This window comes from Lichenostomus cassidix, chromosome W (assembly GCF_008360975.1).
Source record: "Lichenostomus cassidix isolate B80296 chromosome W, HeHo_3.0, whole genome shotgun sequence".
Classification (NCBI taxonomy): domain Eukaryota; kingdom Metazoa; phylum Chordata; class Aves; order Passeriformes; family Meliphagidae; genus Lichenostomus; species Lichenostomus cassidix.
In genome coordinates this window covers 17,361,086-17,376,061 of record NC_139510.1, presented here as the reverse complement: position 1 = coordinate 17,376,061, position 14,976 = coordinate 17,361,086, and the positions used below count along the sequence as shown (strand labels likewise).

The 14,976-nt window shown below is 49.7% G+C and overlaps 2 pseudogenes; both read left to right on the top strand.

Moving 5' to 3' along the window:
* The first annotated feature begins 4,903 nt into the window (after nucleotides 1-4,903).
* Nucleotides 4,904-11,905, top strand: LOC146425615 (endogenous retrovirus group K member 5 Gag polyprotein-like; annotated as a pseudogene).
* Nucleotides 11,906-12,594: 689 nt separating this feature from the next.
* LOC146425614 (uncharacterized) lies at nucleotides 12,595-13,539 on the top strand (annotated as a pseudogene).
* Nucleotides 13,540-14,976: the final 1,437 nt, after the last annotated feature.

The following is a 14,976-nucleotide window of genomic DNA, read 5'->3' as shown; positions in this document are numbered from 1 at the left end:
ACCTGTTTCTATTTCCAGCATGACAGGAGGATCACAGGACCTGACCCTGGTAAAAGCTGAAGTGAGCCTGACTGGAAAAGAGTGGAAAGATCATTCCATTGTGACTGGCCCAGAGGCCCCATGTATTCTGGGTATAGACTTCCTCTGAAATGGATATTTCAAAGACCCAAAGGGACTCAAGTGGGCATTTGGGATAGCTGCTGTGGAGACAGAGGGCATTAAGCAATTGAACACCTTGCCTGGACTGTCAGAGAACCCATCTGCAGTAGGACTCCTGAAAGGGGAAGAGCAACAAGTACCGATTGCAACCTCGATTGTGCATCGCCGACAGTACCGGACAACTCGAGATGCTGTGATTCCCATTCACAAACTAATCCGTGAGCTGGAGAGCCAAGGGGTTGTCAGCAGGACCCATTCATCCTTTAACAGCCCCATGTGGCCTGTGCGAAAATCTGAAGGAGAATGGAGATTAACAGTGGACTATTGTGCCTTGAATGAGGTGACTCCACCTCTGAGTGCTGACGTGCCAGACATGTTGGAGCTCCACTATGAGCTAGAGTCCAAGGCAGCGAAATGGTACGCCACTATTGACATCGCTAACGCATTTTTCTCCATCCCTCTGAAAGCAGAGTGCAGGCCTCAGTTTGCTTTTACCTGGAGGGGCGTGCAGTACACGTGGAATCGACTGCCCCAGGGGTGGAAACATAGTCCCACCATCTGCCATGGGCTGGTCCAGGCTGCGCTGGAAAGGGGTGAGGCTCCAGAACACTTGCAGTACATCGACAACATCATTGTGTGGGGGAACACAGCAGAAGTATTTGAGAAATGAAAGAAAATTATCCAGATTCTCCTGGAAGCCGGTTTTGCCATCAAAAAGAGCAAAGTCAAGGGACCTGCCCAAGAGATCCAGTTCCTGGGAGTGAAGTGGCAAAACGGATGGCGTCAGATTCCCACTGAGGTTATCAATAAAATCACTGCAATGTCTCCACCAACCAACAAGGAGACGCAAGCTTTCCTGGGAGCCATAGGCTTTTGGAGAATGCACATTCCTGAGTACAGCCAGATTGTGAGCCCTCTTTACCTGGTTACCCATAAGAAAAATGTTTTCCACTGGGGCCCTGAACAGCAGCAAGCTTTCACCCAGATCAAGCAGGAGATTGCTCATGCTGTAGCCCTTGGCTCAGTCAGGACGGGACCAGAGGTAAAGAATGTGCTGTACTCTGCAGCTGGGAGCCATGGCCTGTCCTGGAGCCTGTGGCAGAAAGTGCCTGGTGAGACTCGGGGTCATCCACTGGGATTCTGGAGCCGAAGTTACAGAGGGTCTGAAACCAACTACACCCCAACAGAGAAAGAAATCTTGGCAGCTTTGGTAGGAGTCCAAGCTGCCTCAGAGGTAATTGGTACAGAAGCACAACTCCTGGCACCCTGACTACCAGTGCTGGGGTGGATGTTTAAAGCAGAGGTTCCCTCTACTCACCATGCCAAGGGCACATGGAGTAAATGGATTGCCCTTATCACACAGCGCGCCCGTATGGGAAATCTGAATCGCCCTGGGATTTTAGAAATAATTACAAATTGGCCTGAAGGTGAAGATTTTAGTCTGATTGAGGAAGAGGAGCTGGAACAGGTGACTCGTGCAGAGGAAGCTCCACCATACAACCAACTGCCAGCAGATGAAACATGCTATGCTCTTTTCACTGATGGTTCCTGTCGTCTTATAGGGACAAAACGAAAATGCAAAGCAGCTGTATGGAGCCCCACGTGACGGGTCGCAGAAGCTACTGAAGGAGAGGGGGGGATCGAGTGAACTTGCTAAGCTCAAAGCTGTTCAGTTAGCCCTGGACATTGCTGAAAGAGAAATGGCCAAAGCTCTACCTCTACACTGATTCATAGATGGTAGCCAATGCTCTATGGGGTTAGCTGGAAAAGTGGAAAAAGGCTGATTGGCAGGGTGGAGGAAAACTAATTTTGGCAGCTGAAGAGTGGAAAGACATCTCTGTCTGGGCAGAGAAACTACCTGTGAAAGTCTGCCATGGAGATGCCCATGTCCCCAAGAGCTGAGCTAATGAAGAGCACTGAAACAACAAACAGGTAGATAAGACTGCAAAGATAAAAGTGTCCCAGGTAGACTTGGATTGGCAGCATAAGGGAGACTTGTTCCTAGCTTGATGGGCCCATGATGCCTCTGGCCATCAAGGCAGATATGCCACCTATAAGTGGGCATGAAACCGAGGGGTGGATTTAACCATGGACTGTATCTCTCAAGTTATCCATGACTGTGAGACGTGTGTTGAGATCAAACAGGCCAAGTGGGTGAAACCCCTGTGGTATGGTAGAAAGTAGTCTAAATATAAGTATAGGGAGGCCTGGCAGATTGATTACATCACACTGCCTCAAACCCGCCATAGCAAGCGCTATGTGCTCACAATGGTAGAAGCCACCACTGGGTGGCTGGAAACCTACCCTGTGCCTCATGCCACTGCTCGTAACACCATCCTGGGCCTTGAAAACCAAGTCCTGTGGAGGCATGGTACTCCTTAGAAAATTGAGTCAGACAATGAGACTCATTTTAAAAATAGCCTCATAAACACCTGGGCTAGGGAACATGGCACTGAGTGGGTGTACCACATTCCTTATCATGCCCCTGCTGCTGGCAAAGTGGAACAGTACAATGGACTGTTAAAAACCACCTTGAAGGCACTGGGTGAGGAATTTTCAGAAATTGGGAGTGACATTTAGCAAAGGCCACCTGGTTAGTCAATACCCAAGGCTCCATCAACCAAGCAGGCCCTGCCCAATCTGAGCCCCTGCATACAGTAGACAGAGACAAGGTCCCAGCAGTACGTCAGAGGCTTGTTAGGGAAGACTGTCTGGATTAATTCTGCCTCATGTAAGGACAAACCCATCCGTGGGGTTGTCTTTGCTTAGGGTCCAGGGTTTACTTGGTGGGTAATGCAGAAAGATGGAGAAACACAATGTGTCCCTCAGGGAGATTTAATTTTGAGTGAGGTCAACGTGTAATGTTGAGATGGCTATGTACCACTGCTTACTGAATGACACTGACACTATTTGTACATAGTCATGTGTGTATATATATATGTGTGTGTGTGTGTTTAAAGTTAAAACATGTTAGAGTAAACTTTAAGCCAACGATATGGAATAAGGGGTGGAATGTCTTGGGGTGATGTTATGATAATCCTGTATTCCCTGTAGTTTGCTTGTATGCTCAGAAATGTAGTTCTGTAGCATTAACTGCATTCAGCAGCTGGGAGAAGCGCGAGTTGTTTTGAAAACTCTTCCCCAAGCCTCTCTGCTGGGGAGAGAAGGGGAAAAAAGGACACTCCCGGGACTGGCTGCTGTGAAAGCTGATAGTTTTTCCCTGGGATTGCTTCTTTGCCATTTGTTGAGGCCTGGTCTGTCTTAACAGACCTATAAAAGTCATTGAGGATAGATAAGAGGAAGTATTTTGCTGATGCTGCAGGATAGATAAGAGGAAGTATTTTGCTGATGCTGCAAGAAAGCAAGAAGCTGGCCAGAGAAAACAGGATATATTGCCCAAAAGTAGGAAATTGTGGTTTTAGTATATACCAGTCATATAATGCGTGCTTAGCTCGTGCTAATTGCTTATAGCCAATTGTAATTGCATGGCACATGTACAAACCATATGTAGAGTTTCGTGGCGCATGTACGGAAGATTAAAGGCTTTAAAAGAAGCGCTGCTGCAAATAAAGGTAGACGACTCTCTGCATCACATTGGTGTTATGTCGTTCTCGCCTTGCATGGAACAATAAACCCTGACAACTGGTGACCCCGATGTGATCTGCATTTACAAGGACGGGTTAGCAGCCGTACCAGAGGGATCGGGAGAACGCGAGGGATCCCACCGGCTGGAAAAGGTAAGCCGGGCTGCCCGAGAGAGGCAGGAGCAGGCCTGCGACTGGCGGGAGAGCCAGAGATCGGTGGGATGGGAAATGCTGCGTCTGCAGTGGAAAGAGTTGCTGTAAACAGCCTGTTTCAGCTAGCAAAAAAAAAAGACTGAGCTGAATGAGGGTGACCTCACAGCACTGTTGGGGTGGTGTCGGAGGAAAGGACTAATGATGCAACCTGATCAGTTGTTTGATTTAAGCGCATGGAATCGAGTAAGAGAGGAACTCTGGGATGGGATAACGGTTAAAAACAAGGAGGCAAAGAAGCATGTCCCAGTGTGGAGGACTGTCACACTTATGGTTGAGCAACTAAAAGGGGAGGCTCAAGTTACCGCTGCGGCAAAGTGAGCGATAGAAGAGGCTGGGAAGGACTCAAATGGGAAAGAACGGGAAAAAGTGGCAGAAGCGGGGGAAACTGACTTGCTGTTGCCAGAAACACTAGCATGTCCCACCACTCGAGTGGAAAGGGAATTTTGGGCAGGACCCGAGATAGATATTGCTCCGTGGGATCCCGCCAAGCCGCCTCCTCCCACTCTCCCGCCGCAGCCGCCCCTTCCCCTCTCCAGTAGTGAGGATGCTGCAGATCTGAGCAAAGTGCCGCTGCCAATGGATATAGATGAGTGGGAGGGCAAGCCAAAGTGATACCTCTGACACGGTTAACGAAGAGACCAGAGAAGCTCTCCAAGCGCAGGAGTGAGCTATGAGGCAGTTACTAGAGAAGATGCAGCGACTGGATGCGGGGTCTAAAAAGACTAAGATCAAAGAGGCTTATGGCAGAGCTCATAAGGCTATAGTAGAGGGGCTGCGAGCCGTGGAGGCTTGGTTCCTCAGAGAGGAACAACCCACGCCATCTACCAATCCATTTTTACCATCTGAATCGGTTGAGCCATCTGCCCCCCCCTACAGAGCCTGCCTTTGCTCCCGTGAGTGATTCAAAAAAGTGGAACTGGGTGATTGAATGTTTCAAGGAGAGGGAAATGTCCATTGAAGAGGCCGACAATTACTTGCAATCTCAATTTGGCCCAGATGGCGAACTGACGAGGCAAGAGATATGGACCATAGCAGACTGGTGGGAAAAGGTGGGTGGAGAGCCCAAGTGGACGCGATCTACAACTGACGTGTCAGGGTGGGCAGGCTGGCTTAAATCCAAAATAATGGGAGGAACCAAAGAAAACAAGGGGGAAGGCGAGCACAGAGCGGTGTCCACGTCCTCTGGGGCCCCAGATGCGCCTCCCCCGCGAGACCCATCTTACAATGCTGGCCAGTGATGGCATGGGGTCATAAGAGATTCCACCATGTAAGGGGTCATGTTGCCACCTGAGGTTATCTCTATGCCCGTTATAGTCAATGGTAACAATAGGGTCTGGCATCCCTTTCACTGGAAAACTGTGAGTCAGTTACAAAAGACTGTCATGGAATATGGCCGTGACAACTGACAAGTGCGGACCCTGGTGCAGGCGTTTTTCACGAATCAGGACCTGGTTCCCCTGGATATAAAAAACCTTTTCCAAATCGTGCTGCCGCCCACTGCCTTTATGTTATTTAAAGATAAGTGGAAGGAGAAGTATGAGGTCGCTATGATTGCCAAATTAGAGGAGCAGGCCCAGGATGACCCACTCCGCTACGTAACCCTTGATATGCTTATGGGAGAGGGTCAATATCGAGATGGCGCTGCTCAAGCCGCCCTCAATCTTCGCATGATCCAGCAAAGCCAGGCACTTGCACTGGCTGCGTTCCAAGAGTTACCCCAAATGGGAACGCCAGCGCTTCCATATACAAAAATTATACAAGGACCAAATGAGCCGTACATGCAGTTTATAGATCGGCTTAAAGCTGCCCTTGATGCGGCACCCACGCTTGATGCTGCAGCAAAAACCGCTGTGGGAAATGATCTGACCTTTCAGAATGCTAACACACAATGCCAGCAGATTATTGCTGGCTTACATGTGTCAGGGCCTGGTCTGTCTTAACAGCTGGTCTGTTTTAACAGACCTATGAAAGTCATTGAAGATAGATAAGAGGAAGTATTTTGCTGATGCTGCAAGAAAGCAAGCAGCTGGCCAAAGAAAACAGGATATATTGCCCAAAAGTAGGAAATTCCTTGCTGGCCAAAGAAAACAGGATATATTGCCCAAAAGTAAGAAACTGCGGTTTTAGTATATATCAATCATATAATGTGTGCTTAGCTCGTGTTAATAGCATGTAACCAATTATGTAATTGCATGGCGCATGTACGAACCATATGTAGAGTTCCATGTTGTGTGTACAGAAGGTAAAAAGCTTTAAAAGAAGCACTGCTGAAGAATAAAGTGGGACGACTTTCTGCATCACATTGGTTTTATGTCGTTCCCGTCTCGCATGGAATAATAAACCCCGACAACTGGTGACCCCAACGTGATTCGCGAGGACGGATTAGCGGCCGTACCAGGGAGATTGGGAGAATGCGAGGGATCCCGCTGGCTGGCGAAGGTAAGCAGGGCTGCCCGAGAGAGGCAGGAGCAGGCCTGCGACTGGCGAGAAAGCCAGAGATTGGCGGGATGGGAAACGCTGTATCAGCAGTGGAAAGAGTGTCTGTAAACAGCCTGCTCCAGCTAGCAAAGAGAACAGAGACTGAGCTGAATGAAGCTGACCTCACAGCACTGTTATGATGGTGTCAGAGAAAAGAACTAATGACGCAACCTGATCAGTTGTTTGATCTAAACGCACGGGAGCAAGTAAGGAAGGAACTCTGGAATAAGATAACTGTTAAAAACAAGGAGGCAATAAAGCATGCCCCAGTGTGGAGGACTGTCACATTTATGGTGGAGCAATTAAAAGGAAAGGCTCAAATTACCGCTGCGGCAAAGCAAGTTATAGAAGAGGCTAAGAAGAATTTAAATGGGAAAGAACGAGAAAAAGTGGCAGAAGCCGAGAAAACTGACTTGCTGTTGCCAGAAACACTGGCGTGCCCCGCCACTCGAGTGGAAAGGGAATTTTGGGTAAAACCCAAGATAGATATTGCTCCGTGGGATCCCTCTGAGCTGCCCCCTCCTCTTCTCCCGCCACAGCCACCTCCTCCCCCTCTTCCGCCGCCACTGCCCCCGAAGACTTCCTCTTCTTCTTCACCGGCATCGTCCTGCCTCGGGGGGGGGCCGCCCTGCTGCCAGAGCCCGCAGCCAAGGCCCCCCCGGGCTCGCTTCCCCCGGCCGCTGCCGCCGCCTCCCGAGACCGGCGGTGTGGAGACGAGAGCCTCCCTGGCCACACCGCCCACACCCTGCAGCCGCTTTCCCTCACACCTGACTCAGGGTCCTTCGCTACAGAATAATAGGAGCTGCAGGCGATGTCGAGCGCTGGGCTGGGGTGGGCATGGCGAGAGCAGTGGAGCATCATGTGTGATGTCGGCCAGCGAGAGCCATGCGGGGAGGGCAGACGTGGCCGCCCCGCGCCGCTCCAAGGGGGCTCAGCGGAGCCGGGGGCAGCGGGAGGCACCCGGAGCGCTCGGCGCGGGGTCGCGGCGGTGCCGTGGTGGGGCAGGCAGAAAGCGAATGCTCGCAGAGCTAGAGGTCAGGAGAGAAAAAAGAAAGCAAGCCAGAGCCCTTTCAGAGCCCTTTCCACTGCTTCTGCCTCCCGGAGTTGCTTCCCCCACCCGCCGGATCCCCCGGTCGCTCAGCCTTATGGTAGCATTTGTCCTGCAGCAGCAACAGACCTGCCCTGAGGGAGCCCTGCCGCCCCGGGGACGCCATCAAGCTCCAAGAAAACTGAGAATTCTGCTTAAACACAGGCGCACGGGGGTCCTGGGGCTCCTCTCGCGCTGGCACGGCGCGGGGACGGCGCAGGAGGCGGCGTAGAAGACTGCATTCAGTTTGCAGCCGGAGCCGAGTGCGGGGGCTGCCGCGGCCTGGAGCCCACAGGCTCGGTTGCTCAGGTGTACTTGTTAATCAGTGTAAAGGCCCAAAATGACTGTGAATGCCACTAATATGCCAAGGAGCGCCGGGCTCCGACTGGGACCAGGGGAGCATCCATCACCAGGTCGGTTCCCAGCGGGGTCCTTCTCCCCAGCCTGGCACGGTGTTGCTGGTACTGCTGGTAGCGGCTGGGCAGGAGCGCCGCAGGGCTGGGCCAGATCTTTCCCTTTCTGCGCCACACCCTCTTCAGCGCAGGGCGAGCGCTGCCCCCCGAGCCCGCCAGGCAGCAGCTGGGCTGGTTCTCACAGTTGCTGTCCCCGCGCTGGACGTGCTGGAGCAGGGCCGAGAGCGGCAGCCGCCGCGGGTCCACGGTGCCCGCCGGGATGGAGCTCCAGCCCAGCCCTGCTGCTTCCTCGGCACCCCTCGGCAGCTCAGCCCAGCTCAGCGCTGCTCTCATCGCCTCACCCTGAGCTCTGCCGGAGCCTTTGCCGAGCATCCTGCCCAGAGGAAACCTCCAGAGAACACCCCGTTCCGCTCTGCTCCTGCTGCTCCTTCCCAGCCCCGCCGGGCGCGCAGCGTCCCCCCGCAGCACCGCCGCACGCCTCGCCCTCGCTGCGCCAGCGCTGCCAGCAGCAGCCGCTGGCGTCCCGCACCCTGCCCAGTGGGCAGCCCCGCGCCGGCAGCGCCGGGCACTGCACCGGCCCCACCGGGCGCTGCCGCCCCTCGCTCGCCGCGGGCAGACGCCGTCGCCCCGTTCACAGAAGCAAGTGTTGCACTGGGGGCGAGAGTGCTGCCGTCACTGCTCATCCTTCCCCGATGCAACAAGCGCAAGAATCACATGTTTTTACATCAATCATACCGTGCTTTACAGCGCCAATTCCATATATCAAAGACCAATGCATGAGCAATTGTTGCATCATGCCCTGATTGTGCCAGAATAAGCCCTATACAAGATCTCGGGACAAACCCACCGGGGGTTACAGACCCACCAAATTTAGCAGACGGATGTTACCAATTTTCCCTCTTTCAGTACCCTTAAGCACGTTCATGTCTCCATCGATATGTGCTCACAAGCCATAAGCGTGCCAGCAACAATTAAGACCAACAATAGTCCTGCATATTGCAGCACAGCTGTAGCTACCTTTTGCAATAAGTAGAATATTCAGCATGTGACAAGTATCCTGTACAACAGTACTGAACAAGCTATAGTTGAACACACTCATCAGTCGCTTAAGCGCTATTTTACTATATTTTTAAAAGAGGAGGAGAGATCCCTGGCGAACGTTGCAGCAAAAACCCTTTATGTGCTTAATTGGCTAAATCCTTGCACTGATGCAAACACTGAATCTAGCATCTCCATTTTTTCTCATTTTTCTCAAAATCCATCCGATTTTTCAGAACATGATATACCCGTAGATGTATTCAACCCGCAACAGAACAGTTGGGAAGGCCTGTATAGATAATTAACCTGGAGAAAAGGTTATGCTTGTGTCATTACAGGACAAGACCATCGCCCGCGCTGGTTGCCAGCCAAGTGGGTAAGAACACACATTACAATACCCGCCGAGCTGGATGTCATGCCCCGAGGCCCAGAGGAGAAGTAATCAGCAGCACAAGCGTGAACTAGCTCCTCTTCTGCGGACCCTATATGAAGTTTCAGGGTTCTCCATTTGCTTATTTCCACAAGAGGCCTTACTGGCAGACATCTTTGTTACGCAAGAGCATGCAGTATGCTTGCCGCAGCCTCAAGTAAAGCGAGAGGCGGAGAGACCATGTGATGAATGTGGGGCAAAGCAGAAGTGGCTGAAAATTTTGTGTAGAGAATGTAAGAAGGTTTGAGTAAATGTAGCAGTGTTTGTTGAAGAGTGGCTGTGCATGGCCTGTAGTTCTCGCTTCCATGAGCGAGATAATCCGCTGAGAGCCTTGCAAAAGTTTATTAGAGATTTTTCTTCGAGCAATCAAAACCTTATACGGTTATTTGAGAGTGTTGAAGCTAGGGAGAGAGCTTTATGTAAGTGGCAAGTTCCAATAACAATACAACAAGCCAGAGCAAATAGAGCCAGTGTGATTTTACAAGCCCAGTGCCCCTGAAACATTTTTGTACCATTTAACTATATCTGACGGGCTGGGTATTGATGAGTGGCTCAGTGGCTGAAGTATTACTGGCTAGCTGAAGGACCACTGTGAGTTAGCACTAATGTTGGTGTTGTGCCTTTTAGTGGGTGGAATTTTGCTGTGCTGTGCCCTACAGTGCTGTAACATAGTTATTTGCCAAGCATTGGGCTTATTTGAAAGAAAAGGGGGAGATGTCAGGGCCTGGTCTGTCTTAACAGACCTATGAAAGTCATTGAAGATCGATAAGAGGAAGTATTTTGCTGATGCTGCAAGAAAGCAAGCAGCTGGCCAGAGAAAATAGGCTACACTGCCCAAATAGTAGGAGATTCCTTACTGGCCAAAGAAAACAGGATATATTGCCCAAATAGTAGGAAATTCCTTGCTGGCCAAAGAAAACAGGATATATTGCCCAAATAGTAGGAAATTCCTTGCTGGCCAAGGAAAACAGGATATATTGCCCAAAAGTAAGAAACTGTGGTCTTAGTATATACCAATCATATAACGCGTGCTTAGCTCATGTTAATAGCATGTAACCAATTATGTAATTGCATGGCACATATATGAACCATATGTAGAGTTCTGTGTCACGTGTTGTCAGAGACTGAAATAGTTCATGCCTCAAACATTGATATAAAGTTTTGCTCATTATAACAAAACGTGTATAAAGAAGCTACAATCAAAAAAGCCTCCCTGAAGATACCTGACTGGGACTTTGGACTGAGTCAAACTGCAGAGATTAGATAAAGGGAAACCCTATTGTTCAATCATCTCAGGCTGAGGGAAAGGAATGCATCCACAAAGGCCAAAGCCACCAGCTGTACTGAGAATCATCCCTGGCTGAGTTTGGGGTGGGGGCAGAGCACAGCTCACAGAAGCCAGGTTTACCCAAACTGGCCCAGCTGTGAAACCCCCAACCCCACAGGCCACATCCATGGGACTTTCACGTGAGAGGCAGCTGAGGGAGAGTCACAATCCATCACAGACCCCCCAGAGTGCTAGGCCTGGCACCACAGGAGTGCAAGTGATGCAAGCAGAGTCTGCTGCTAGAGGCTGCCCCTCCCCTGGGGGTACATGCCTGGACATTGCCCCTGGCCTGAGTGTATATTAACCCATGGCATTCTGTGCTTTTGGGGGGACCACCACCACCAAGAAGACCGGCTGGAGAGGATCAATGCAACATCGTTGGGATCCACGGATGGTGATATTTTCTCTTTCTCTCTTTCTGTCCCCCCCACCTCTTTTCCTACTTCTCTTTTTCTCTCTTTGCTTCTCTCTCTCTCATATTTTCTATCAAATAAAACCCATACTATTGATTGGCATATAGTCTCGTTTGTACCTTAATTCGGGCAGAAGTATTTCTAAAGAACCTTAATAATTGGATCATAACACGTGTACGGAAGGTAAAAAGCTTTAAAAGAAGCACTGCTGAAGAATAAAGTGGGACGACTTTCTGCATCACATTGGTGTTATGTCGTTCCTATCTCGCATGGAATAATAAACCCCAACATACATGGGGAAGCCATGCTTAGTCAAATGGTAGAAGCCTGCTCAAAAATCCCTGTACTCATGCACGAGGAAGAGAAAGCCAAAATTCATGCAACAGCCATGGCCGCTGCCTTAAAATTGGCAGCAGTGCAAGGTAAAAGGGACCGAGGGTCCCAGAAAGCACCTGGTGTAGGATGTTACAATTGTGGAGAAAAGGGACACCTTAAGAAGAACTGCCCAAAACGAGAGCATGCCCCCAAAGAGAACCCATTTGGGGGAGTGTACCCTAACTGCAACAAATTTGGCCACAGGGCAGCGGGATGTCACTCGCGTTTCAAAAAGGACGGCACACCGTTGCAGGGAAATGGGAAGTTCAGCGCCAGGCAGGGGGACGCGATGACAATCAAATACCCGCAAGTGGCAGCTGTCTCAACGAACTTGCAGCTGCCACCAGAGGCAGTGCCGGAGTCGATCTGGCCGTGGGAGACACAGTAAACCTTACTGACAATCAAGTGCATGTAGTTCCCTCCACTTGTAATGGACCCCTAAGATACGGCCTGTTGGCCCTCCTGTTGGGGCGATCCTTGACAGCATGTCAAGGCATTTTTATGGTACCTGGAGTCATTGATTGTTGGAAAACGTAGTTTTCCAGCAAAACTCATGCTAACCGAACAGGGCTGAGCAAGGCTTCAGTATTCCCAGGCCTCAGTAAAATTCCGACAAGCTGCAGTGATTTTGTTTGCCTGAGAATGTTTTGTGGGAAGAATGCCATGAGAAAGATTAGGAGTCAGGAGTGTTATGAGAAAAGAATAAGGGAGTTAGCAGGAGGATCCCTGGGTGTGTGAGAACAGCTGCAGGTGTGCGTGTGTATCTATGAATAGAAACTTCTGTAACAGTATATAAGTCTCTCGTTTAGTGAAATAAAATGGAGCTTACTTTATATCTCATATTGAGACTGCCTGTGAGTTTCCCTCGCGCCGCATCTCGTTAATTGATGCTGATTTTGAAGGGACTATAAGCATCATGACTTACACCTTGAGTCCCCCAGTCACCATCCCACGAGGTAGTGTGATTGCTCAGCTTGTTCCTTTTAGAGCCAGTGGGATGGGGCATGTAGGAGGTGGGCACGGTGTCGTCACAGAGATCATTGCACTTCTCAGCACGCTCGCAGTAGGAATGGCCCAATGGGTACCCCCCAACCAAAAACTAACATATGGATAACTATGGCTAATCTTACCAGTCAAGATCCCATATGCTTAGCCTTGTCATCCCCGGGTAATCCGTTTTCTACATGTTTACCGGGAGTACCGACAGACTACTGGCCCTGTCCCAGCACAGTGCCCACATGCAGCAGCTCTGATATCGATAGCATGGTGAACAATTGGGACGCATGGATGCCTTATTTGCCAATAGCCCCAACTGAGCCTCAAGAATTGGAACTATTGGGCTCAGTCCAAATGGATGCCTGCGTAAAGTTTAAATGGTCAAGCTCTTCTTGTAGAACCTTAGGTTGTAATGGCTCAGCTGTTAACGTAAATTCTAGCTTGCTAGCTTACCGCGATGACTCTTGGTGCGGTTACGTGTCCAAAAACGTTTCCAAAGCAACCAACCACACTTTGCAGCTACCCCTAGGATATTTTTTTATTTGCGGGGACCATGCATGGGCTGGCATCCCTTCCAGAATCAGGGGAGGCCCCTGTTCAATAAGGCAATTAACCCTCCTAACACCAAACACGTCTATGATTCTCAACATAAACAGCCAGCATCCTCGAGGCAAAAGAAGTGTGCTTAAGTTTCAGGCTGACTGCAACAATAACATTGAGTTTTGGAACAATGGAGAGATAATTGTATCCTCCATTTTTGCTCCCAGAGTTGCATCGGCACAGGCCCTAGCCACATTAAGAAAGTTAGGGTGCTGGCTAGCAAAACAAACCAATGCCACATCAACAACTATTAGCAGTTTGTTGACTGATGTTGACTCTGTTCAACATGCTACCCTACAGAACAGAGCAGCTATAGATTTCTTGTTGTTAGCGCAGGGGCATGGATGTGAGGAGTTTGAAGGTATGTGCTGCATGAATATCTAAGATCATTCAAGATCGATGCACAAGCAAATAAAAGAGCTGTAGTCCCTTACCCACCAGTTAACTATATCTGATGGGCTGGGTATTGATGGGTGGCTCAGTGGCTGGGGTATTACTGGCTGGCTGAAGAACCCCTGTAAGTTAGCACTAATGTTGGTGTTATTCCTTTTGGTAGGTGGGATTTTGCTGTGCTGTGCCCTACAGTGCTGTAACATGGTTATTTGCCAGGCACTGGGCTTATTTGAAAGGAAAGGGGGAGATGTTGGGGCCTGGTCTGTCTTAACAGACCTATAAAAGTCATTGAGGATAGATAAGAGGAAGTATTTTGCTGATGCTGCAAGAAAGCAAGAAGCTGGCCAGAGAAAACAGGATATATTGCCCAAAAGTAGGAAATTGCAGTTTTAGTATATACCAATCATCTAATGTGTACTTAGCTCGTGCTAATTGCTTATAGCCAATTGTATAATTGCATGGCGCATGTACAAACCATATGTAGAGTTCCGTGGCACGTGTACGGGAGATTAAAAGCTTTAAAAGAAGCGCTGCTGCAAATACAGGTAGACCACTCTCTGCATCACATTGTTCCATGCGAGGCGAGAATGACATAACACCAATAAACCCTGACAGCCATTTTATTTTTGGACCCTTTTCTCCAATTTGCTTTCTCGCCCAGAAAACCCAAGGAGCCCCAGAGGACAGCAGATGAGAATCCTCCAGGGAGCTACTAGAGCAACTCCGCCTAGCCCCTCCCCGGGGACCCCCGGAGACGGGAAGCTACATCTGAGAAAAAGGACACTAAAGTTCACCAGCTGCTTACTCAGGTTTAATAACTCCTTTTCCCCTTCCCCTGTGCCTTGCAGGGCACTCTGCGTGTTCTGTTAAATAAATAGGGTTTTTTTCACTTTCATCTAAGAAATTCTGTTGTGGTGGGGGAGGGGGTGCCAGAGCCCTTGTTTTTTGGGGGAGGCGTTTGGAGTGCTCTCCACCTAGAGAAATTTGTCTCTAATCCAGGACAGAGGTAGAGCCCAGGAAGGAGGGAGAGGTGGGGGGAAGGTGTTTTTACGATTTATTTTACTTCTCATTATCCTACTCTGATTTTGATTGGTAATAAATTCAGTTAATTTCCCCAAGTTGAGTCTCTTTTGCCTGTGATGGTAATTGGTGAGTGACCTCTCCCCATCCTTATCTCATCTCATGAGCCTTTCACTATATTTTCTCTCCCCTATTCATTTGCAGAGGGAAGTGACAGAGCAGCTTTGGTGAATGCCTGGAATCCAGCCAGCATCAACCCACTACAAAGGGAAAAGTGTTGCAACTGCAGACATGGAATTTTACGTGATTTGGTGGTGAATCATACCCACTTTAGGATTAAAGATCATACCTCTACGTGGGCCACCATCAGCAGCATTATAACTCAAGTTGCTAATACTGCTGAAGTCAAAATATTTGAAGACTGTGGGCCAGGCTCCTTAAAAACTGAAT